The sequence below is a fragment of the Saimiri boliviensis genome, chromosome 13, assembly GCF_048565385.1.
Source record: "Saimiri boliviensis isolate mSaiBol1 chromosome 13, mSaiBol1.pri, whole genome shotgun sequence".
NCBI classification, from domain to species: domain Eukaryota; kingdom Metazoa; phylum Chordata; class Mammalia; order Primates; family Cebidae; genus Saimiri; species Saimiri boliviensis.
Window position 1 is genome coordinate 94,474,085 of NC_133461.1, and position 26,226 is coordinate 94,500,310.

The window sequence follows — 26,226 nt, forward strand, 5'->3', positions numbered from 1 at the left end:
GAAATTTATCTTTTCATATCTACAAAAGTATATCAAATATTCCCCCAGACAGTCCTACCACCTCCTCAACTCCACCCTTGCCAGCCCACACTCATTTTTAAAATTTCACTCCTAACTTATATCCTGCCCATTAACAGAATTGTAATTATGGAATTAGGCTGAAACTGTGCCTACATTCCACACAATTTCTAACACATAGATACTTGGTCATTGTTATTAATGACACTAATTGTAAGATTTATTCTGCTTAAGAATGTATAGCATGATATGAGGTTGCAAGCTTTCTAATTTTTTTTCTAATTATTTATAAACTTTTACATTCTGTGGGGTCATCAGTTGTCTTCAAAGTGAACACTGACATTTTCTGTTAGCAGCTGCTCTGCATGAAATTGGTTATCTAATATGTTTGGTTAACAAGTCTCTCTTTGACATTTAATGAACTGCAGTGTTTTTTACATTCAGGTATTTCCCTATTTACTTGAGGGAAAAGATCTGTATAGATCTAATTAGTGGATTTGATTATGAAAACCAAGAAGACTTTTACAGATAAGTGGAAGGTAAAAGGTATTTTTTTTTTAACTCTGTCTTTTGAAGTTTCAATGTCCAGCCTTTCTTTGGAAACATGGCATCTTACTTTAATATTTTTACTGGTCACAGTTTTCTTTGAAATGCATTTGTCATTAATTAAATGCTTTTGCCATGATTCCATTCTATAACCATGAGACATTAAATGAAGGGCAAAAAGCAAAGTGTCTATTCCATTTTATTAGAATAGAACTAGATCTCCTGAATCAAGATAGACTTGAGTTTTCTATTTTCAAAAAAAATCCTTCAGTTTATGAAAACTGTGTATCCAATCAGCAAATATTTCAGGATATATTGAAAGAAAATCATAATTCACAGGTCATTAACCTGCCTAAGTCCTCAAATACCATGCCACTGGTCATTCGATTTTATGCTAGAGGAAGTTTAGATGGTGAAACAAAAAATATTTTCTTGATTCTCCTTCCTCCAAAGGAAAACATGCCCCAAAGCTACCAAGCAAAATACCCCAAATGACCTCTGCTATTATGCAAGAATTCCTATCTTTGCACAGTTATGGATATAACAAAGACAGAATTTTGAAGGACCCAAACACTTCATCCTAAAATACATTCTTGCTAGTATTCTGCTTCAGATCAAAGTTTAAATCCTAAGCAGTGACTTACCAGGCTTGCATCTGCCAGCTCCTTGAAGAGGTTCCACTTTGGTTTTGAGAGGTTATGTCTGAAACTTAAAATATAAAATGCTTTCAGTTAAGCTGCCTGGCATGATTGACTTTGTTTACTCCAATTATTCCATTCCAGTGAAAATTTCAATCCCTTCTCTATGTAAAAATCTTCAAATTATTTTCTTCCTCATTCTCCTTCTCTCCTAGACTTCAAGCCATGGATGAAAAACACACGATCTTGGCTCCCTTGTTAAGGAAAAGGTGTAAAATGTACATGTAATCAAGCAAATGAGGAATCAAATTGTCAGTTGCAAGATGATTTAAATTTCTTCCAATGGGTATAGCTAACCCTATTAGCTCTCTGCTTATATATATTTGGCAAGAGAATAAGCTTTTTCAGTGCAGGAATTATATAAGTGCAGGAAGGGACACTTCTGCGAGTCAGAGAGAAAGAGAAGGGGGAGAGGATTCGAAAAGGTGCCAGAGGGTAATTGGGACTCTGGCTCTGACAGTTGATCCAAAGCATGCTACAGGAAGTGCACTGGTTAGCTAAAGTTAGAGAAACAGTGGCCTGTGATGGAGCCTCAGATGTCACACCAATTACATATGGTACAGAAACTCGCAGTTTATTTTCACAGTCATTCAAGTCAAAATACGAGATGAGAACGTTGCAACAGAAAAGCCATCTTGGCCCTAATTATTTCATGTCTATAAACAAGGTCAAAAGGTCTCATTTTATTATTATCCTCTGTCCTTTCTTCCCAGCACTGTTTATTTTCTGCCTCCTATTTTAGAGATGCAAACATATTCTAACAACGTTCATCTTTAAAAATTTTGTATCAAAATGGATATTTTTGTTTTCTGGCTTCCTCTATGTTGATATAAGCAAACAATCTTACAGTGCTTATTTCGATAATCAATATTGAACGATATCTTACAACTGGGGAAAATCCTCCTGCTTGACCCGGGAACAGTTTTGCCCACTGGCCACATAAAATATTGGCTAGAATTACAGACACTGGTCTCCTCCTCTCCTCCTCTCTTCCCCTCCTCCTCCTCCTCCTCCTCCCCTCCCCCCCCTCCTCCTCCTCCTCCTCCTCCTTCTTCTTCTTCTTCTTGTTCTTCTTCTTTTTTATTTAACAGAGTTTTGCTCTTGTTGCCCAGGCTGGAGTGCAATGGTGCGATCTTGGCTCACCGCAACCTTTGCCTTCCAGGGTTCAAGTGATTCTCCTGCCTCAGGCTCCTGAGCAGCAGGGATTATAGGCATGCGCCACCATACCTGGCTAATTTTGCTTTTTTTTTTTCCTTCTTCTTCTTCTAAACACTGTGTTCATTTATTTTCTTTTATGCCATTTTTACAAATGTGAGTACAGCCAAGAAAATTAGCACATGTGAGTATACCCAAAGACTAATGACAAGCTGATCCTAAAAACCAGACAGAAAGACTGAACTCTTGATAAAGGATTTTTCTGGCCCCTTAGTCGGCCTTGCTGCCTCATCTAATCGGCCCACCGCACTCTGCCCCTGGAAGGAGGGAGCATTATGACTGAGCGAGTGACAAGTCAGCTCTCAGCACAGAGGAGGGGAAGGTCAGGTTGTCTTCCCCAAAGTCAGGTCATCTTGTCTTGATGTGGCTGAATCTGGGGCTAGGGGAATGCATGCTAGTTGGTTTGTGAGTATGAAAAAAAAGGATTAAAACAAAAGTACCAGTAAAAGGTGGGCACAGTGTAAAAACAATTAGGGAAGGGTTGGTATATGTAAAATAGTTGAAGAGTGGGGCGCAATCAAAGGAAAGTATGCCAAACAGGAAGACAGGTTCTCAATCTAGTCTGTGGATTTGGTTTGTACCTTGGCATTCAGGCTTTGAATCATTTTTGGCTTAAAGGTGGGGTTTCACTGGGGACCTGACCCCCCGTGTCTGCCTAGGATTTTTCTGCCTCCTGCCTCTATCACCCTGACTCTTTCCAGATTTGGTATTTATTGGGTTTGCAGAGACCTCCGGTGTGCTTCATCTAGTGATAAGCTGGGGTGACACCCAGAACAGACAGTGATGGTGAACTTGGCAAGGCGAATGTAGATTGTAGGGAGGGTGGAAATAAAAACATTTGAGGGAAGTTTCCTGAACTTTGGGTAGCATATATTTGGTGGAATAACAACAATAACACAAGTAAATGTAAAATAAAATAAAAGATAATTGAAGTGGAAGGCTCCGTTTGTCAGAAGTTTGCCTGTTAAAAGATAGTTCTCATGGTTTTCAACAGTACAAAATCACATGAAAAATACATTTAGCAAGAAACTGAATCAAAGGCAGTTTTACCGTTCCATATTCCCTCAAATGAGTAGCCCTGTTGTGTTATATTATCTGCTTTCTAAGCACAAAAACAAATTACCATGAGTAAATATCAAGATATTGACTTAATTATTCTGCTGGTTTTCTATTATTATTTTCCTCAAACACACATTTGCCTAAATATTTCCTAGACGTATTTTATGTAGTTTTACATAAATTCGTGAAAAATTCTCAACACATGGATGTTTCATAATGTCACTGGATGATAGATTTTCATTTATGTCTGAATACACATTCATTGAAAATATTTTGCAGTCCTAATGGAAAACCAAGAGGAATCCTAGTAAAGGTCTCCCTGAAGTTAGCAAACCTAATGAAATATTTTGTACAATAAAACATTGTTTTCATCTGTGACATAAATTCATTCTTATCTACTTCCTGAGTTGATTTTATATTTACTGGAGCTGTAAACAGCTCCCAAAAGTCAGCCTACTTCACTGACAAGGACTCTGATTTCCGTTCAGTTAAGGCAACTGTCTCTGCTTTGTTATTGCAATGTTTTATCCACTTCTCTCTTTTCTGTTCTCTCTCTTCTGTGAATGTCACCTCTCTCTTTCAGCCACGTCTCAGAATCCATTCCACTTCTCTGATATTTTCTAAGTCAAACAGAGAACGATGCTACTTCTCTATTCATTGTGGTATTTTATTTTGAGATAGTTATAAAGGACACGTGAAGATTTTAAGTTGTTGTAGATGATCTCATGTCTTTTTTTTTCCTAAATATTTCTTTCTCATTATAAAATAAAGGCTTATTGTACAAAATTTGGAAATTCCAGAAAGGTACAAAGTACAAAAATGGTAATACAGATCAGTCACATTACCATCTGCCAGAGAACTCTCAACCAGTTCTTTTTTTCCTATTCACGTATTTCTTTTTAGTAACATTTGGATAGCACTGTGTCCGGTTTTTCAACCTATCATTATATTATGAGCATTTATGTCTCCATGTTCTTAAATGTGATTTTAGTTTCTACATAATCCTCATAATTTGTTTTATTCTTCCCCCATTATAGAACATTTAGATATTTTCCAGTTATTCATTGCTTTAAATATAAATATAATGTTATTGAGAACACCTTTCTTGCCATTTTAGTTATCCTTCTTAATTAAGAAAAATTGATTATTCCAATAATTCTATACACATAATTTCAGTCACTTATGGGGGATGAGGAGCCTAGAGAGACTCTATGACTTGCCTGAGGCCATATAACTAGTTATTGAAAATGTGGAATTCTTTAATATTTTCAGTTTCTTTATCTATCATGATGAAACCCTAGGCTTTTTAACTGTCTTTTTAAAAACCAATTTTGTTCCATTTTTCTGTCAATTCTTGCCCCTGCATTTCCATACATTCCTTGCATCCCCACCCAAAAGCCACCTGTCTGGTCCCTAGGGCTTCCTTCTTCCCATTTGCCCTGCACACCACTATCAGATGATTCAGATGATCTTCCTTAAGTCACTATCAGGTTCAAAAAGCTCATTGACTTCATGGTGAAACCCTGCATGAAATATAAACAACTTGCCTGACTCCCAAAGCTCCACTTTTCTCTCCAATCTTTCCTCATCCACTCCCACTTGTCTGCTGTTCACTATCCCATTCCCAGCTTCCTGCCTGCTTTTTATATTTCTTTTTTCTTTTTTTCTTTTTTGAGACAAGGTCTTGCTCTGTCACCCAGACTGGAGTGCAGTGGCACAGTCTTGGCTCACTGCAACTCCACCTCCCTGGTTCAAGCGATTCTTCTGCCTCAGCCTCAAGGAGTGGGGATTACAGTTGTGTGCCAACATGCCCAGCTAATTTTTGTATTTTTAGTAGAGACAGGCTTTCACCATGTTGGCCAGGCTGGTCTTCCACTCCTGACCTCAAGAGATTCGCCTGCCTCAGCCTCCCAAAGTGTTGAGATTATAGGCATGAGCCACCATACCCAGCCTGCCTCAGCCTCCCAAAGTGTTGAGATTATAGGCATGAGCCGCCATACCCAGGCTTCTCCTTATATTTCTTATCCCATCAGAACACTCCTTTGTTCTTCCTCATCTCCTCAACTTTATGCAGTCTGCTAAGGCCCAGTGCAAGTCTCAAATATTCCATGAAATAGAATGAACTTCCCATTGTATCTGAAATTGTTTGACTTGAGCTCTAGTCTGTAACGCACCACTTTCACTGGAAAATTTGAGGGCAAATAATTAACTCTGCTGAGCCTGTTTCTGAATATGCAAAATAAGAATAATTACACTAACACCTACTGTATCAACCTCCTGAGATCCTAGGAAGGACTGGATATGTGTTATAAAGTTTTGGCAAGCTGCTAAGTTATACACAAATGAGAGAAAATATTGTCCACTGTGTCCACTCATAACTGTCACTTTATACCATTTCAGTGACTAAGTCTGTACAGCATATAACACAGCACTGAGTTAGGTTCTGACCCATCAAATTTTCTCATTGTCTTATGGATGATAATCATTTTTCCTCACCTTGGTTTTGAAGTCTCTAAATATAATAGTGTCTAAAATTACCCCTCTAACCCAGGCATTGCTGTTGACTACGAGTCTAATCTAGGTAAGTCCTAGCTGGTAGGGTCTGGATAGAGTAACAGTGGTTTTTAGATATAAGTGGATGAGTCAGTGAAGTGCCAGTGTTGTAGAATTTTTCTGGTGTAGAAAAGTCTTAAATTGAGAGAGCAAGAAGACTGGGATTAAGGTTAGCATACACCTTGTGAAGTCCGTGTACTCTAAATTTAGATTTTGTTTCTTGGATATAGTCACTGAATTCTTTTTTTTTTTTTAACTGTACTTTAGGTTCTGGGGTACATGTGCAGATCATGCAGGATTGTTGCATAGGTGCACACATGGCAGTGTGGTTTGCTGCCTCCATTCCCCAGTCACGTACATCTGACATTTCTCCCTATGTTATCCCTCCTCAATCTCCCCACTCACCCCTTGCTGTCCCTCCCTTGGCCACCCCCAGTAGACCCCAGTGTGTTATGCTCCCCTCCCTGTGTCTATGTGTTCTCATTGTTCAACACCCACCTATGGGTGAGAACATGCAGTGTTCAATTTTCTGTTCTTGTGTTAGTTTGCTGATAATTATGGTTTCCAGATTCATCCATGACCCTACAAAGGACACAAACTCATCGTTTTTTATGGCTGCATAGTATTCCATGGTGTATATGTGCCACATTTTCCTTGTCCATTCTATTGTTGATGGACATTTGGGTTGGTTCCAAGTCTTTGCTATTGTAAACAGTGCCTCTGTGAACATACGTGTGCATGTGTCTTTATAAAAGAATGATTTATAATCCTTTGGGTATATACCTAATAATGGGACTGCTGGGTCAAATGGAATTTCTATTTCTAGGTCCTTGAGGAAGCACCACACTGTCTTCCACAATGGTTGAACTAATTTACATTCCCACCAACAGTGTAAAAGTGTTCCTTTTTCTCCACATCCTCTCCAGTATCTGTTGTCTCCAGATTTCTTAATGATCGCCATTCTAACTGGCATGAGATGGTATCTCAATGTGGTTTTGATTTGCATTTCGTTAATAATCAGTAGTTACTGAATTTTTATAGCAACCCTTATTAGGCATGCTTACTGTTGGAAAGAAGAAGCAAGAATGTTCTTCAGACCTCTCACCTGGCCTTTGGTTATCTCAATCGGAAGGGTCAGGCTATCTAACATGATATGTTGTTAAACATGGTCTCTTGATGATTTGCTTATAGATTATTCATTTAATCTGAAATTTACTTCTCAATTTTGATTACCTAGTTTCTGAAATCCTAAAGAATACTTTTTTCCTAACAGATCTACCCTGATAAAAGTCAGCTCTAAGGTTAAGATTAGGATTAGCGACAAGAGATAGGAATAAGGATAGAGTTAGGGTTAGCACTACTTTTAGGTTTAGAGTTAAGATTATGTTTAGGTTTGCGGTTAGTGTTGGGTTAGGGTTTAGTTTAGGATGAAGGTGAGATTTAGGTTCAGGCTTAGGGTTAGCATTTATGCTAGAGTTAGTACTTGTCTTAACTCTGCCCTTAAGGCTACAAGTTAGGGTTAGAGTTAAGGTTAGGGTTAAATTAGATTCCAGGACACAAAAGACACTTTGACAAAAAATATTCTTGAAAATTTTACTTTGTATGGTAAAAGTAAACATCTTACACATTCTTACTGATTTCCTTGGCACTATTAAAACACCACTGTAGCAGAATGCCTATTTTATAGTATTCCACGATTAAAAACTATACAGTTTTCCATAGTTGACCAGAGTATTTTTTAAATCTCTAGTACTGAAAAGGCAAGTAACACCTTTAATGTCAGTGTTAACACCCAAAAGGTCAATTTGTCAATAGTATTTGATTTATACTGCCTTCAACCCCTGACATTCCCAGCCACCAACATGAAAGCTGATACCATTAAAGTAAAATGCCATGATCTGAAACGCACTTACATTTTATCTGAAAAACATATATATATATACACATACATATATACACACACACACACACACACACACACACATATATATATATATATATATATGAATCACCATAAACCAAAACACAATCTGTTTAATAAGGTTTCCAAGTCATTAGATGTTACCCAAATAGGTATTTCAGCTAGACCTCACTCTCCAAAAACGTGATTATCTAGCAATTGAATGATGTTCCCACATAGCACCTGAACTTCACTAGGTCCAAACATGGTCTCCACAGCCCTCACCCAGCACACCTGCTTCTCCTTCTTTTCTTCCATTTGATTTAATGGCAGCATCATTTACCAAGTGCTCCAAACCATAAACTTTTCATCCACTCATTTTTCCTCACCTCCCACTGTCCCATCCTGTTGTAAAAATTACTTCAAACATTCTTTCTGTCCCTCTCTTCAGCTTTATTATTTCCTGCCTAAATCATTTGCAACAGCCTCTTAAACAACCTTCAAATAACTTTCCCACCTTCAAGCTCTTCATTGTCCAATCTGTCCTCCCCACACTGTCACCAAAATGTGTCATCTTTGTTATACAGTTGAAAAATCTTTGCTAGGTTCTATTCTAGAGTCTTTTTCACTCCTTTGTTGGCCTGGAATTTTCCACTTCCTTCTTTGCACCCTCCTATACCTTGAACATCTATGGTTGCACTTACTGTAGTTTATTACACGTGTTTCTCTTGAGTAGATGATAAACTTCTCAAAATTAAGGTGATCTCGTTCACTCCTGTACAACCAGTTCACAGAACACTGCCTGGCACACGGTAGGTGCTCACAACATTTTGCTAAAAAAAAAAAAAATGCTTACAAGACCAAGTAACACTCACAGATCCTCTTTATATAATAATGTGTCCGGTCCCAAAATAAAACTTATGCTGTGTAAGGCTTCTTAAAAAAGCACACCCTGCATTTTAACAGGAAGTTACAGATTAATAAACAGCTGACGGAACAAACGAAATAGCATCCAGTGAATCACCAGGGGACCATTCAATTGCTGCTAACTAGATTCAGGCAGAGAGGAGATGGGGCCAAACCATCATTCCCCATTGATGGGAAGATTTTGCAAAGATGCTTGAAAGCTCTGGGTATCAGGGCAATGCCTATTTTCTCACACTGTAGTGGAGATTCAGGAACAGAAAGAGGCCACAGCAAAAGTGAATTGAGGGGGCCATGTGAATACAGACACCAGATAAATACCAAATTTGTGGCCACAAAAGGGCTACCACAGCCGACTTCATCCCTTAATATAATATAGAGCTTTGCATGTGGTATATGCTTAGGTTTTATGTTATTCTTCATGAGAATATGTGGCGACTATATACACAAGACATGGATTTACCCTGGGATTTCCTTCTGTCTTTGCCACCATTGCAACACCAAGTACCCTCATCTTCCTCCTCCTCCTCAGCCTACTCAACATGACAAAGAGAATGAAGACCTTTGTGACTATCCACTTCCACTTAATAAATAGTAAATATATTTTCTCTTCCTTGTGATTTTAATAGTTTTTCTCTAGCTTATATTACTCTAAGAATACAGTATATAATACATATAATATACAAAATATGTGTTGTTTACGTTATTGATAAGGCTTTCAGTCAACAGTAGGCTAGTATTAGTTAAGTTTTGAAGGAGTCAAAAGTTATACTCAGGGACGGGCATGGTGGCTCACACCTGTAATCCCAGCACTTTAGGAGACTGAGTTGGGCAGATCACAAGGTCAGAAGTTTCAAGACCAGCCTGGCCAATATGGCAAAACCCCATCTCTACTAAAAATAAAAAATTAGCAGGATGTGGTGGCAAGTGCCTGTAGCTCCAGCTACTGGGCAGGCTGAAGCAGGAAAATTGCTTGAAATGGGGAGGCAGAGGTTGCAGTGAGCTGAGATTGCACCACTGCACTCCAGCCTGGGTGACAGAGTGAGACTCTGTCTCAAAAAAAAACCAAAAAAAACAAAAATTATACTCAGGTTTTTTACTTCGAAGAGTGTGGGAGAATGTGGGGGTAGGAGGGGCTGCCTTGGTATTCAAGAGCCAACTCTATATGGTTTTCTGTAACTACTGGCTGTCCCTATGATGTAGAACTAAGATGAGGTTGGAGACGTGGTTTCACAATTTTAAAATCGAAGAGCTCAGCTGCTGGTCTTCAACACAGAGCTGAAGGCTCAAAAGGCACCACCTTGGGCTCAGGTTGCATAGAGCAGATGCCTACCACCTGAAGCAAGTCTCGCAGACATAATGTTAAAACCCAGCCCTCGAAGGTTAGAGCTGATTGAGAACTCCCATTGGCAGCTTTCTCCTGGAAAGGTGTATGTGGCCAGAGGAAACAGGAGAGGAGGACTGGCCAGCGACAGCATACAAACCCAGCATGGCCAGACCATATATAAAAACGGGGCTGGGCACGGTGGCTCACGCCTGTAATCCCAACACCTTGGGAGGCCGAGACAGGTGGATCACGAGGTCAGGAGTTCAAGACCAGCCTGGCCAAGATGGTGAAACCCTGTCTCTACTAAAAATACATACGTTGTGTATTTTTTAGTAGAGACAGGTGGTGGTGTGCACCTGTAATCCCAGCTACTCAGGAGACTGAGGCAGAGAATAGCTTGAACCCTGGAGGCGGAGGTTGCAGTGAGCCAAGATTGCACTCCAGCCTGGGCAACAGAGCGAGACTGTCTCAAAACAAACAAACAAACAAAAAACTCTGAACCGTGACCCTTGCAGCAACCTGACCCAAAGTGTCTAGACTTGATCAATAACCTAGCTTCCTTAAGGTTTGCCGTCCCTCCCACTCCCTTCCAACTCGGGACCGACCCGAGAAAGCCAAATGTTTCCCAAGCCAATCGCATGGGATACCTGCCTCCAGGTCCCCCACACCAGCAGACGCCAATCCGGGCACACCTTGAAGCCTTCCGTTTTCCACGATGAAGGGTCTCCACTCCCCGGCCTGCCTCCGAGTCTCCTCCCAAATGCACGTGATGGCGGCTGACTGCCTCGCCACAGCAAGCTCTGAGTAAACTGCCTCTCACTATGGCGGCCTCAGTGGGTTTCGACCTGGGTGTCTCTGGCGCACACCGGGAGCTTGCCAACGGTGATGGAAGGCGGCAGCGCCCCTGGTGAGGTTGGGAAGGTGTGAACTGGGATTGGAAGGGGGCACGTTCCAGTTCAGTGGGAGGAGTTGGGTGCTGGTAGAAAGCCCAGGGTGACTCCTCAGGCCGGGGGCTGGGGGTAGCTGCAGAAAGGGGGAAGGAGGCAAAGAAATCCTCCCTGCAGCGGTCCCCTGGCGCCGGGCGCGGGAGCAAGGGGTGTGCGCGGCTCGTCGATCCTTGCGCGCCCGGCCGCTGGGGTGGCGGAGGCGGTGGCTGTGGCCGTGAATGTGGCGGTGACGGTAGGGGCAGCCGGGCGGTGCACGCCTGGAGAGCGCCCGGGCGCGGGCCGCCCCGGCACCCCGGGAGCCGAACTGCGGGAGGGCGCTGTGCAGAGCGGGTGGTGGCTGCCGTCACGCTACCGGTCCAGTGCTACGCGCCCGCGGACTGCCCCGGAGCCAGGCCTGCCAGCTGCTGCAGGTCGCCAAGGTCAAGACTGGAGCAGGGAGGAAGAGTGCTGCGGCCTGGAGAAGCGCATCGGCCAGGACCAGAGGACGTCTGCGAGCTGCCAGGTGGCCAAGGGGAGGAGGTCCGGCTGGTGAACCTCATGGTGGTGATGTGGAGCAGTTCCCCTAGAGTACCATGCCGCCTGCTCCCACAGCACCTTCAGGGAGGGTCAGAGATGAGGAGGAAGATGATGATCCCAGATCCCAGCCTGCTGTCCTCGTCCTAGGAGAAGGAGGGCTCTGGTTGTAACTCACAAGCAGGCCTCATCGTATGTCTGCTTTTTTTTTTTTTTTTTTTTTTTCTAAGAATAAAGGGAATTAAAACAAAACAGAAACAGATTCTCAGGGGACCAGCAGGGACACAACAGCCTGAGAAGGTGAAGGCAAAATGCGGCCGGTTCAAACATACACCCAAAAATATATATAATAATTCTACAAGACAAATGTACAAAATTATCCATAAGGATTGGCAAGTGTGGTTGGCTCATGGCTATTATCCTCACTCTGTCTCCTTAATGACAAATTTGGCAATACGGAGTTTTAGGACTGAGGACAACCAATGAACTTTAGATTGCATTGCAGTTTATACAGAATATATTATTCAGTTTTTCATTATGAGAATAACTGGCTTGGTGGTGGCTGTTCTTGAAAGCTTTTCTTTTGCAGTTCCTCTTTCCTTGGCTTATTCTGTAAAGAAAATGAAAGATAATCACTCAGTGAGACATTGGGTGCTTGTAAAACTATGGGAAATGCAACAGTCTTTTGTTCTGATAAAACAAGCACATTCCTATTCCAAGGTTCAGGCTTCCATTGGTGAGGCTCATTGTATAAGTTCCAGACCCATTGGGAATACCTTTTTGACAGATACTGCTGTTAATTGTTTGTATAATTAAAATTTTTTAGTTGCTGAGGTCTACCCCAACAGATTGGCAATAAAATCGAATGTGCCTTTTTGGAATTTCTTCATCATTTAAGAGTAGATTTTGAGAAAGAAAAGGAAAGGAAACAAATAGGAGAGGGGAGGGGAGGGGAGAGGGCAGGGGAGGGGAGGGGAGGGGAGAGGGCAGGGGAGGGGAGGGGAGGGGAGAGGAAGGGAGGGGAAGGGAGGGGAGGGAGAAAGAAGGAAAAGAAAGAGCATACCACAGGCTCATGCCTGTAACCCCAGCACTTTGGGAGGCCGAGGTGGGCTGATCACTTCAGGTCAGGACTTCAAGACCAGCCTGGCCAATACAGAGAAATGCCATCTCTACTAAAAACACAAAAATTAGTCAGGCCTGCTGGCAGTCAGCTGTAATTCCAGTTACTCAGGAAGCTGAGGCATGAGAATCGCTTGAACCCGAGAGGCAGAGTTTGCATTGAACCAAGATCATGCCATTGCACTCCAGCCTGGATGACAGAGTGAAACTCCATCTCAGAAAAAAAAGAAAGCATACCACAGAAGAGTTTATACAAAGTTGAACTCTGTATAAACAAAGAGTTTATCTTAAACTCAGAGAAAAAAATCTATGACTACTGTCTTAAAACTGCCAGATGAGGGTTTTAGGTTGTTCAAAGAGGGAGTCTCAGAACTATTACTTAACAGAGGTGTGAAATTTTGAATGAATACCTAGAGTCCTGACTAAAGCAAATAAAAAAGACATTTTCCAAAGTGTTATGAATCCAGTGGCTGTGCAGGGCCAAGGATACTGTGCCGGATGTTCAGAAATTCTGCAGCTACAAACCTGGCTGAGCAATGAGGAAGATATTACTTCAGATGTTGCATGAACTGCTTTTGTAGGCATTGAAGATACCATGAGACCCAAGGCATAAGTTTCCTGGGACTGCTTCAGTAAAGCTCTACAACCTGAGTAGCTTGAAACAACAGAACTGTATTTTTATACAGTCCTAGAGCCCAGAGGTCCCAGAGGTCCCATGTTCCCTCTGAAGGCTCTAGGGAAAAATCCTTCCTTACTTTTCTCATAGATTCTGGTGGTTGCTGGCAAACTTTGGTATTCCATGACTTGGGGCTTCTATCTTCATATGGCCGTCTGTCTTTTCTATGTCCAAATTTCCCTCTTAAAAAAAAAAAAAAAAAAAAAAAACCAGCAATTTGCTGGATTAGCGCCCTCCCTAGTCTAATATGACCTCATCTTGATTACATTTGCAAAGACCTTATTCCAAATAAGGTCGTGTTCACAGGAACCAGAGTTCAGACTTGAACACATGTTTTTGGTAGACATATTTCAACTCTCAACACCTGAAGTGCTGAATGCAGTATTCTAGATCCACTGAATGGGTGATTCTAGTGACAATCTCCACATCGTAAGGGCTGTTGCCCTGAAATACAACATTGTTAAGGTCCCTGAAGGTTACCCACATCCAGGGGGTACAGATTTCAAGAAACTAACGCATAACAATGAAAATGGAGAAATTGAAGAGACTCAAAAACAGGGGTTGGTCAGAATTTCAGGTACTTGCAAGATTCAGCTGTGATGGTAACTTTTGTGTGTTAATTTGACTGGGCTAAGGGATGCCCAGCTAACTGGTAGAAATGTTGTTTCTGGGTATATCTCTGGGGCTGTTTCTGGAGGAGCTGTTAGCACTTGAATCAGCACTAAAGAAGATTGCCTTCACCCAGTCTTTTGAGGGCCCAAATAGAACTAAAGGTCAGAGGAAGGGTGAATTCATTCTCCCTGTTTGATCTGGGACATCAGTATTCTAATTCCTTGGGACATCAGCACTTCTTGGAGCTTCTTGGGCTGGGAATTATACCAACAGCTCTCCTGATTCTCAGACCTTCAGACTCAGACTGAATTATAGCACCAGCTCTCGTGGTTCTCCAACATGCCAAAGGCCAATTGTGGGACCTAGCATCCTCCATAATCAGGTGAGCCAATTCCTATAATAAATTTCCTCCTCTATAACCTGTTCCTTCTTTTTCTCTAGAGAACCCTGGCTGGTACACTGGCCTTATCATTAAATATATTACTTAGTAAACATGTGTAATGAATAATGTTTCAAGACAGAGGCAAATTTTAACAGTTACTGATGATGGTCCTAATAATGGCCTGGTGTTAAAGAGAGCAGATGTTTGATCTGCAGTGGGATTAACAGAAACAAATATAGCTAAAGAAGTTTCCGATATCATTCTTACCAACGACAACCTTGCAAGTATTGTTAAAACTGTCATATGAGGTTGAAATGTTTATGATACCATTTTCAAATTCCTTCCATTTCAGTTGACTGTGAGCGTCACACTTGTGGCCTTTACAGCTGCATGTGTTGTCCAGGATTCTCCTTTTAAGCTGGTCATACCCTTCTGGTGAATCTCCTAATGGATGCTTTTGCTTACCTCACTTTGGCAACTGAAAAGACCATGGAGCCACCTTTGCTTTGTAAACCTTATGGTAGGAAAATCTCTCCTGTCCATTTATAAAATTGGTATATAACAATTTTATATACAGTATATAGTTTCATTCCGTCTTACATTTGTTAGCAAACTCCTTTGTAATTTTGACAGTACAAGAAACACTATTCTATATGCTCCTCCTTCTATCTATGCAACTCTTTTATTTTCCCTTTTCTTTTCTTTTTTTTTGTTTTTTTGAGACAGATTTTTGTTCTTATGACTCAGGTTGGAGTGCAGTGGTGCTATGTCAGCTCACCACAACATCTACCTCCCGGGTTTAAGTGATTCTTCTGCCTCAGCCTCCCAAGTAGCTGGGATTACGGGCACCCACCACCAGAGCCAGCTAATTTTTTGTACTTTAAGTAGAGATGGTATTCACTATGTTTGTAAGGCTGGTCTCGAACTCCTGAACTTAGGTGTCCCACCTGCCTTGGCCTCCCAAAGTGCTGGGATTACAGGTGTGAGCTACCACGCCCAGTCAACTTTTTAATGAAATTAATGCCAGGAAGCTTCATTGCAAAACAAACATATTTGAGAGATTGTTCAGTGATGATATCTTTCATCTAATGGTCAAGGGAACATTTGCTGTATCATGTGGTATGGTGCAATATTGGAGACAATTGTTCTACTGTACAAATCTTGGTGCAGACATATGGCCATGGTGTATTTTCCAAGGAGTACGGATGTTACTGGGGCTTCCGCTCTTAAATACAATTCCAAATAACTGTGTGGAGCCCATCATAAGACTTTCACTGGGGGAAAGATTACTAAAGTTTTTACTGAATTTACTAAAGATATGCGAGGGTCATAATTAAAAATGCAAAGCAAAGATCCATTTTGGGTGCTATGCTGCGGTAGAATCAAAGATCCAGTTAGAAAGAAAGAAACATGTATTTCTTTCATCCATCCACTTTCTTTATCAGGTCACCCCGTATAAGGAAAGGAACCCTTTCCAAATTTACACACATTTTATCTTAAATACTGAAAGTATCCTAATACCCACACAACAAGTTCATTTTATCCTTCTTCTAAAATCTTAGATTTTTTTAAAATAATAAATGCATAAATTGAATTGTTGCCACTGCTACTTTTTAAAGCTGTTTTTGTGGAAGTGAAGGATACACAGAGAGCTGTATTTTAGACAGAAGGGTAATGTGAGAATTCCTTATAACTAAAGCATGGACGAGAGAAAAATATTCTAACTGTTGCATTTCTTTTTATCTATTAGCAGAAGTCCAAGAACAAAATTATGAATAAGTTAATATATTAACATTTGCTATTAATAAAAGTCAACTGTCTACATTATATGAGATAAAGACATGTTTAAAAGGCCCAGTACCTTATTGGAACTATTGATTTATTGTATATTGTAGATAAGGGATACATGTTATTATAAAAACACAGGCAAAATAAGTGCTTTCTAAAAATACAGGCAGCTATGGTCTAACATGGCTTTTGAATTAAATTGTTCTTTAAGTGCAGATACCCTTCATGATTACTAAAATGAAAAGAAGAAAAAATCCCAATCATATTTTTTCTATTTGTTATCTGGCCAAGGTTCGATTGTAACTGGGTCCTTGCAGTGTGTCTGAAACATAATAAAGGCTCCATAAGAAAACCGAAGCACAGGACCAGGGTAAAAGTAAGGTCAACAATGGACTTTTTACTTGTGTGACTTTTTTTTTTTTTTTTTTTGAAGCAGAGTCTCACTCTGTTGCCCCATCTGGAGTGCTTTAGCATGATCTAAGCTCACTGCAACCTCTGCCTCCCAAGTTCAAATGATTCTCATGCCTCAGCCTCCCTAGTACCTGGGAATACAGGTGTGCATCATCATGCCTGGCTAATTTTTGTATTTTTTCATACAGACAGTGTTTCACCATGTTGGCCAGGCTGGTCTTGAACTCCCTACCTCAGGTGATCAACCCACCTTGATCTCCCAAAGTGCTGAGATTACAGGCGTGAGCCACCGCACCTGGTCTTGTGTGACAAATTTGGTAATTGGAATGTGAGTCGTCTTATATTTGGACACTTTTGCCTTAAAGATTTAGTTCTAAGCTTACATTTGGAAGATTTCACATTTGGTTTTGTCACCAAACTCCAGAAATTTTGCTTTTATTAATTATCCACAATGGGGAACTATAGACTCTATGCCTTTCCTTATTTCTGTTTGATTGTTCTGCATACAAATGAGCCAGGTAATCTGGTTCTGTAGTGTCTTTACCTCATGGTCTGTATAGATTTTTTCAATAAATCAAGCATTTGTTTGAAAGCTCCAGTGTGAACAGCACTGTTCTAAGTATTTTAGAGTGTTAGGGAGGATAGAGACATGTTCCCTGTCTTAGAGCAAGTTTTTGAACAGTAAACATTATAGAGCATGAATATACTTAAATAGATGCTTATTTTACTTATCAGAGAATCCACTAACTTCCGAATCCATGGTTGGTGATTTCACATGCACCAGAGATCCCCATGACAACTCAGGCTGCCCAAAGTTTAAAAAGCTTCTGATTTTGTTTTCTTTTGTTTTGTCAGTTACAACAAACTTCAGACTTTTACTAAGGGATATTGCTGTTTTCTAACAAGGAGGGAATCTGTTCTTATTATGATAGCTGCAATCTGTAATTATCAGGACATAATGACAAGGACCATCTAAACATGTCTAGTGATCGGATGAGCCAAAACCCAAAAATTATTAAGAAAATGCTTACTTTTATTTTTAACGTAAAATTTAGAAACATGTCTTTTCTGAATTATTTCAATGCCTGCCAAAAGAATCAATGGATTTAAAAATTTCATTTGCTGCTTTATTTGATTAATACATTTAAAATAATCAGTGATTAAAAAAAAAAAACCAATGCTATAATAGAGCTTATATTTGAAAGTTTTGGAGAATTGTTAACTCTCAGATATCACACAATGGGAAATGCTTTAATTTATGAGGAAGTTAAATCCAAGAGTGATCATTATTTATTTCTGGTTTCTATACAACAATGTTTACTACTATTTTTCTGAATTATGATGTAATAATTGACTTATAAAACACCTTTTTATCAACCTTTCTATAATATCAGGGCTGTTACCATTGTGCAAAAGAAAGTAGTGTTAACAGTAATGATGCTTCTTAATTTCCTCTTTCTGTCCAAAGAGGTTGCTAACAGGACATCCTCCTGGGAAGGGAGGAAGGACTTTTCATTCTGATTCAATGATTATTTGCTTCTTTCTCTAAACAATCCAGAGTCTGCTTAGAAAGGGGAGAATTCCTCTCTGTCCACATCCCTATAAGGCTGGCACGTTAGCCTGCTGAGTCCATAACTCGTTTATCTGTCCCTGTTCCTCATCTTCCAGGTGCAGGAATCATATCTCCAGGTCTGGCAATAACTCGGAGGAACTAGTTCTAGGGCAGAAGAATCTCAGCTGGTGCTAAAAGAAGTCCTGTGGCTTACATCCACATGGCGGCAGTATCCATGCTCACAAAGAGAATGGGGCTGTCCTCTTTCGCTCCACTCTTTTCTAGGACTGCTTTTCTTTTTCAGGATTGCCTCAGGTGATGATTCAAATCTAATTTATTTCACTAGTATATGACTGTCTTGGGAAGAGGACTTGGTTCACCAGGCCTTGATGCAGGATCCGTTAACCCTTCCTTCCACCTGACTCATCCCCACCAATCTTCTCGGGAAACTCTGCTGGTGTTTTTTTTTTTTTTTTTTTTTTTTTAGTACAAAGTACAAACTTAGGGCTCTTTATTCAGGCAGTAAAGTAAGGAACAGCAAAGTGGGAGGGCTACACCATCACCATGGCAACAGAAACCCTCAAAAACATAAAGTCCCTCGACTTCTGTCGGGTAGACTCTTTCTAGCTCAGGAGAAACACATTTTGACTGGCTGAGAACAAGGCCAGGCAGCCTGGCCACACTGTGGAAGGACGGCTGGGTGCGCGGCCTCTGGTCAGTCCTGGAAGTGCTTGGTGAGGGCTTCCAGCAGCTCCTGCTTCTTCAGCCCACTCTTCAGCCCGTATGCCCGGCAAGCCTCTTTCAGCATGGGCACAGTGAACTTGCCCAGTGTGCCCTTGCTGATGTGGGTCTTCAGCTCTTCTTCTGAATACTCCACCTTGGGCCTTTTGCTTCCAGAACCTTCATTATCGTGTTTTCTCTTGGTAACTTTCCCTTCAGGATTGTAATCTGGTGGGTAAACAAGCTCCTTAAATTCATCCACCAGGGAACCCAGTCTTTTATTCATTGCTTCAACCTTGGGCAATGTCAGGTCCACTGCTTGTTCAGGCTCCATCAAATCCTTGGCAAAGGAACTTGCTTGCATCACAATTAGTAGTCTATTGCCAAGTCTTTTCCAATAGGGTTCAGGCAACAAAAAAGTGAACTCCAGAAACAGCAAAGGTAGTACTAGTGGGTTTTTGTTTTGTTTTGTTTTTTGTTTTTGTGACAAATGTGACATAACTAGCTTAGTGACCTCATCCCACCCCATTTATGTTATGTATCCCCATTATTAGAACAATTACCCTTCGTAAGTGCTTTTCCCTACTTGTTTTCCAAAAACTCTCAGAGGATAGTGTTTGCTATGACAGCAAATGTAAGTGTGACTTGGCTTTTAAAGCCTTTCAAAATCCAGCTCCACCATGCCTTTCTGAATTCACTTCCTAATGCTCCATAATCCTGAGTAAATTCTCATTTCAGTTGGAATCATTTCCATAAATATTAACTGAGTACCTAGTTGATCCCAGACACTGTGCTACGTGCTAGGAATAAATAAAATAAAGTCCCCTCCCTAAAGGAGTTCAGGACATATCAGGAGAATCAACACAAATGTAGCTATAATATAGTAACAATACTAGCAATTGTTAACTTTATTGAGCCCTTCATATAGTCCAGGCAACGTTCTAAGCATTTTGTGTCAATGCATTTAATCCTCACAACAAACTTATGAGGTGGTATCATTAGTATCCTCATTTTATAGCTCAACCACAGAGAAGTTGTTTTCTAAGACTGCACAGTTAATAGATCAGTAATTGAATCCAGATACTTTGGCCACAGAACCTACTTCCTTAACTACTACATTGTATAGATATCGTGAAGAGAGATGTATTGGAGATGGAACAGAGTCTACAGGCACAGAAAGGATGCAATTCATTCAGCTTGGAGACATGGGAAATGGTGTCATAGAGACAGGTTCACTCTATTCTTTATTTAGGTATGCCACTACCTCCTGGAAAGGAATCAGGACAGCTCACACTGGGAAAGGTATGCATTAAAGTAATGATAAAATAGAAATAGGAAATCAGGGCCAGGGGAAAATTAAATATTGTAAGAAAATCAAGATCAGAGGAAAAGTAAATTTATTCTTTAAAGAATAGCTTAGTTACGCCATGCTTTAGCATCTAATTTTGCTATGAACTTTCTGGTAGTCAAAGAGAAAAGCAAGTCATGGTCAATTGCTTGTTTATTGACATAAAGGAACAAGCAAACCAGTTTATTACAAGAGAAAAAAATCCTTTCTTAGAAGTATGTTCTAAATTAAGATTTTCAAGAGGGAGTTGTATTAGTGTTACTGAGAACAGTAGTAGAAACCATGTCCCCTACAATGCTCCTATAACAAAATAATAGAAAAATTTCTATGGTAGTTTCTTAAAACGTTGGTTGATAAAAGCCAAGGATACTGCATAAATGTAATTTAGCAAAGATGATTCCATTAAAGATATTACTGTCTGAATTCAGAATCTTCTGGTGGTAGGATTTTGAGTTAAGTCTAGAAAAAATGAGGATTTTTCTAGGCTTAGAAGCAGGGTGAAGGTATTCAATGAGGAAAAGCAGTATTATATACAGTTTAGTGTGATTTTCCTTGTACATATGTGTGAAGAGGGAGGAATGGAGGGAAAGTCAGTTGGTCAACAAACCTTTGTTGAGTGCCTGCTATATGTCAGGTCCTGTGCAAGCTTCTGGGATATGAGAATGACTAGGATGAAGTCCCTACCCTCAGAGAGATTCTAGTGTCTAGGTATAGTGAAGTTTCTATAGAAACTCGAATAATAAAGCTGGGAACAAATAAGTAATTTCACATGAGTACTGATCATTACGATGAAGAAAACAGGATAAAGTTAAGTATCTCGGGTGAGGGACTGCTTAAGCTGGGACCTTCAGGAAGCAACTGTATACATACTTGGTGAAGCACTTTTTCAGGTAGAAAAGGTAGCAAATTGTAAAGGCAGAAAACAAGATGGATTTTCTTCTAAGATTAATAAAAGCCAATGGAGGGTTTTAAGCAGGAAGTTGACAATGTGATTTACATTTCTTTCTTTCTTTTTTTTTTTTTTTTTTTTTTTTTGAGTCTCGCTCTGTCACCCGGGCCGGAGTGCAGTGGTGTAATCTTGGCTCACTGCAGCCTCTGCCTCCTGAGTTCAAGCAATTCTCATGACTCAGCCTCACTAGTAACTGGGATTACAGGCACCCACCACCATGCCCAGCTAATATTTTTTTTTTTTTTGTATTTTTAGTACAGAGAGATTTCACCATGTTGGCTAGGCTGGTCTTGAACTCCTGACCTCAGGTCATCCACCCGCCTTGGTCTCCCAAGTGCTGGGATTACAGGCAAGAGTCACCACATACATTTTTTAAAAGCTCACTCTGGCTGAGATGTGGAAGATGGAGTAGATGGATATTCAGAGAGAAAAACTCTGACAGAAATGTCAGTTGGAAAGCTGCTTTGAGAGTCTAGGGGACATGATGGTGGTTTGGACTAGGGTTGTACATATTTTGGAAATGAAACAAATGTGGGGGGATCTTTGTATCAGGAAAGTAAGTGGATCAAGTTACAAGTAGGTTATTGGGTTTGGTGATAAGGAAACCAGTTGGTTATCATTTGTGTCTATTTTTAACATAATGCATGAGGCAAGACTACTACCTAAGAATGATGAAAGAGTAGATGATAGAGATTTAATCAAGGATGATGCATAGTTGTGTTGCCAAAGCAAGTAGGTGAATGATGTGCCCTTTTGTTAAATAGAAAAGACATGGAAATGGGAGACTAGGGAAATAAGTACTTCTCTTTTGATCAAGTCAAGTTTGAAATGACTACTGGACATACAAGTGGCTGTAACAATAGAAGTCAGGAGCTCAGGGCAGAAGATAAGAATAAAGTGAAAATTAATGGGTATCTGAAAGATTTTAATTATCTTAAACACAGAGAAAATAGTTTTAAAATATGCTAATAACATTTTCAACTGTAACTCTGTATTCTTTTATCTTTGCAGGCAAATTCTCTCCTTAAAGCCCTGAGTCCATTCATTAATCTGGGTGAAAAAGTACAATAAATAAATATTTCCCTGTTTCCTCTTTTTCAGAGATTCAGGGCTTACATACAGAAGGCTTGAGACTGGAAAGATTATTTGGAAGATGGAAAAAAGAGCAGGTCACAGACTAAAAAACAGAAGGCAGGTGTTATCAGAAGGAATACTAGATAAGATGGAGGGCTTCCAGATTTATTGGTGTGATAACTGTAAAACCAGTGTCACAGAGACTGGAGAAGAAAATCTTTTGAGAAGAAATGAATTATCAATCATACAAAATGCTGCTGAGAGTGTGAGTCAAGTAGGAAGAGAGCACTGACCATTGGCTTTGGAGAAATCTAAATCATTGGTGATCTTGGCTAGGATGTTAGAGAAGTGGTAGGAATAAAAGCCCTGTCGGTGTGGGTAGAGTGGAAAATAAGAGGTGAAGAAGTGGAGACAGCCAGGAATACAAGCCTTTTAGGGAGGTCTGTTGTGAAAATAAATGGAGACATATGGTGGCAGCTGAAGGGAGATATCATGAAGGCTCTTTTCCAATGATGGGTGATATTAAGGTATGTGTACATACAGATAGGAATGACCCAGTGAATGAAAACTGATGATGCAAGAGAAAAATGATATACCTGTAGAAGCATGGTCCCTAGGAAGGGAGATAGAATAGAACAGAATTCTATAGAAATTGAGTGGAGAAAAGAGGAGGTGAGAGAAATCTAAGGAGACGATGTCAAATAATCATTTTAAAGACTAAAAAGGCAAATTTACTACAGCAAAAGAGGAGGGTTATCCAGGAGAGTTGAATGCCCATTTGATATTTGTAGATTTAAATTGAAAAAACAATTGAAGGGGCTGGGTGCAGTAGCTCGTGCGTGTAATCCCAGTCCTTTGGAAGGCCAAGGTGGATAGATGACTTGAAGACCAGCCTGGCCAACATGCAGAAAGCCCATCTCTACTAAAAATAAATTAGCTGGGCATAGTGGCACATGCTTGTAATCCCAGCTACCTAGGAGGCTGAGGCAGGAGAGTCACTTGAACCTGGGAGGCAGAGGTTGCAGTGAACGGAAATTGAACCACTGTACTCCAGCCTGGGCAACAGAGTGAGATTGCATCTCAAAAATAAATAATAAATAAATAAAATTAAAACAATTGAGGTATTATGAAGGAGGGCTCAGTGTCTGCTTCTTCACTTCAGTCACTTATTTCCTAAACTCGTATCTTGACTTCCCTACTTCTATTCTACCTACGAAATTAAAATTCCCACATCCCACTCTAACCACAGTCTTTTATCATTCAAGTTTGCTACTGCTCTACCGTGTATCTATTTAATGTCACAATGACCTCGGCATCTTCATTTCTTTTGGGCTATTGGGTCTCATTCAGGCTTTATTTCTCTTTATGTGCTGCCTAGATTCCATAGCTCATTACTTCAGTCATTTTCTCTCTAATATCTTAACTCTAATTTCCTTAACCCATTGTTCATTCATTGTGCACATTCTATAAAATTCAAGATGAGCCAAGTGATCTGTCTTTTCTATTCTTACACCTGTGCTGTAGGGCAAAGCAAGGGGAAGAAAGAAAAAATGCCTGAATGCTGTCACACACATCCACGGTTTCTCAGTGCCCAGCCATTCTTGGTGTGCACTCTTAGCGAATTTCTATTCCTATTCCTCCTGAGTGACTAAATTTTCATCACATTTCTGAAGTTGTTGCCACTTCCGCCATTATAATTTGAAGGTAACAAATCCTTACCTGTGACAGAGAAAACAGAATTTATCAGAGGAGAACCTTTATAAATTGCTGTTCCCCTCCATCTCCTTCATAGATTCCTTTCTGCCTCAATAGAAGTCACATCTTAACTTCCACCCTATTTTAATTCCCTCCTTTGCATGTTTTTCCTCCCCTATATTATCCCTGATGGTTTTGGTTGTGTTAAACACCTAACTTAAACTAACATAGGCAAATGAACCCCAAGGATAGGGCTGGTTTTAACCACAACTAGTTCCAAAAGTTCAAATGAGTTTTTCAGGACTTTGTCTTTTTCTTGTCCCCTCTGAGCTTTTCTTTCTTCCATCCCTCAGCACAAGGAAGGTCACCTCCAGGTGGGTGGTGAAGATTGCCACCAGCAATTCTAGCTTTCATTTTCCTTACAAATAATGCCAAAACAGGAAACAAAATTTCATTTTCTTGGTAATTGAAACAAAGTCACCAGGAAGGACTCTGATTGCCAAACCTGAGTCACGCATCCATCTCATCACCAAGGAAATGATCAGCCACCCTGAGTCAAGTGCTCATCCCAGGATTCAGAGAGTGGAGAGGGAAGTGGGGACATGTCAGCAACAGCCTTACCAGGTGGGAAAGTGGCATTTCTTGAATACAGATATACTCAACAGACAAAACACTAACATATTTACACGACATATCCCTTCCTGGCCTTCCTAAAAACTGAACTCATGAAGCGGCACTTCTCCTTCCCATATCTTCAAACTCTTCTACTGGCATTGCCATATGTTATATAAAAATAATAACACTTAACACAAATGCTTGGCACGTAAGTGTTGGATAAGTGTCAATAGTAGGAATGGTAATGATGATAACAACACCAACTGCTGCCCCAGCTTAAGCCGAATTCTCAGCATCTTCCTCTGCCTTCCTTTCCCCGACTCTGTGAAAGGAAAATAAATCTCCAGACTCCAGAATCACTAAGCCCAAGGGAAAAGTCAGGCTGGGAATGTCACTAGGCAAATCTGCCTCCCATTCTACCATTCTATTCCTGAATAAGACAGCTACAAAGATTTTAAAAAAATAAAAAATAAATAAAAAATTAAAAAAAAAGGCTACATACCTCCCTCACAATTTGCCCACAAAGAAATTCCTTGTGGACAAAAGACAGACAGAACTGGAAATCATCCCTCTGCTCACATGAGACAAATGCATATCTGATTGCTTCCTTTGCCCTACTGTTTTGCTAAGCCAGAATAAGGTGTTAAGTGCTTATTCCTGGAAATTGTGCATTCAGGGAAAGGCTATTCAGGAACTCAGAAGAATGCCTCTTGTCTACCTATGACCTGGAAGCCCCCTCTCCGCTTCAAGTTGTCCTACCTTTCCAAACCAAACCAATGAACGTCTTACAAACATTAATGTTTCATGTCTCTCTAAAATGTATAAAATCAAACTGTGCCCTGACCACCTCGGGCACATGTCCTCAGGACCTCCTGAGGTTGTGTCACGGGCACATCCTTAACCCTGGCAAAATAAACTTCACCATTGACTGACACCTGTCTCAGATACTTTGGGTTGACACCCCTTTTCCCAGCTAATCATCTGTCTTCATTTATTTCCGCTGCTGTAACAAAATACCACAAACTGAGTAATTTATAAACAACTGAAATGTATTTCCTACAGTTCTGGAGGCTGGTAAGTCCAAGATCAAGGCACTGGCAGGTTTGATGTCGAATGAAGGCCTGATTTTTACTTCCAAGATGGTGCCTTGTTGCTGTGTCCTCTGGAGGGGACAAACATTGTGTCCTCACATGGTGGCAAAGATGGAGGGCAAAAAGGTGGGCCAAACTCACTCCCTTTTATAGGAGTGCTAACCCAACCCATGAGGGTGAAGCCCCTGTGGCCCAATCACTTCCTAGGGGGCCCCTTCTCTTAATATGGTTGTACATGGGATTAAGTTTCAACATGAATTTGAGAATGGACACAGTTATTCAAACCATAGCAGCATCATTCTTTCCTTGCTCCCCATCTACTTCCTCAACTAACTACAATCTGTCTTGCCCCTGTACCACGCAACTGACACATCACTGATAGTCTTCATCATCGCAAGTCAGATGATACTTTCCCCATTTTATTTCACTCAAAATCTTCAATATTTGACACTATTGACAATTATATTCTTGTGACTTTCCTCCCTTTATTCTGT

The 26,226-nt window shown here is 40.4% G+C and overlaps 1 protein-coding gene and 1 pseudogene across 4 annotated transcripts in view; both read right to left on the reverse strand.

The window, feature by feature from the left end:
• The window catches only part of PSD3 (pleckstrin and Sec7 domain containing 3), a 682,522-nt gene extending 673,111 nt beyond the window's left edge, over nt 1–9,411 (reverse strand). For 2 of the 4 annotated variants that reach the window (XM_074384009.1, XM_074384010.1), the window contains exons 1-2: nt 8,694–9,411; nt 1,209–1,272 (exon numbers count right to left, since the gene is read on the reverse strand). The gene's annotated coding sequence lies outside the window, so the exon portion shown is untranslated. The remainder of the gene's footprint in view (nt 1–1,208; nt 1,273–8,693) is intronic. The other 2 variants (XM_074384015.1, XM_074384005.1) reach the window with 2 other exon arrangements.
• A 9,326-nt stretch (nt 9,412–18,737) lies between these two features.
• Nucleotides 18,738–19,303, reverse strand: LOC120360592 (X-ray repair cross-complementing protein 6 pseudogene; annotated as a pseudogene).
• Nucleotides 19,304–26,226: the final 6,923 nt, after the last annotated feature.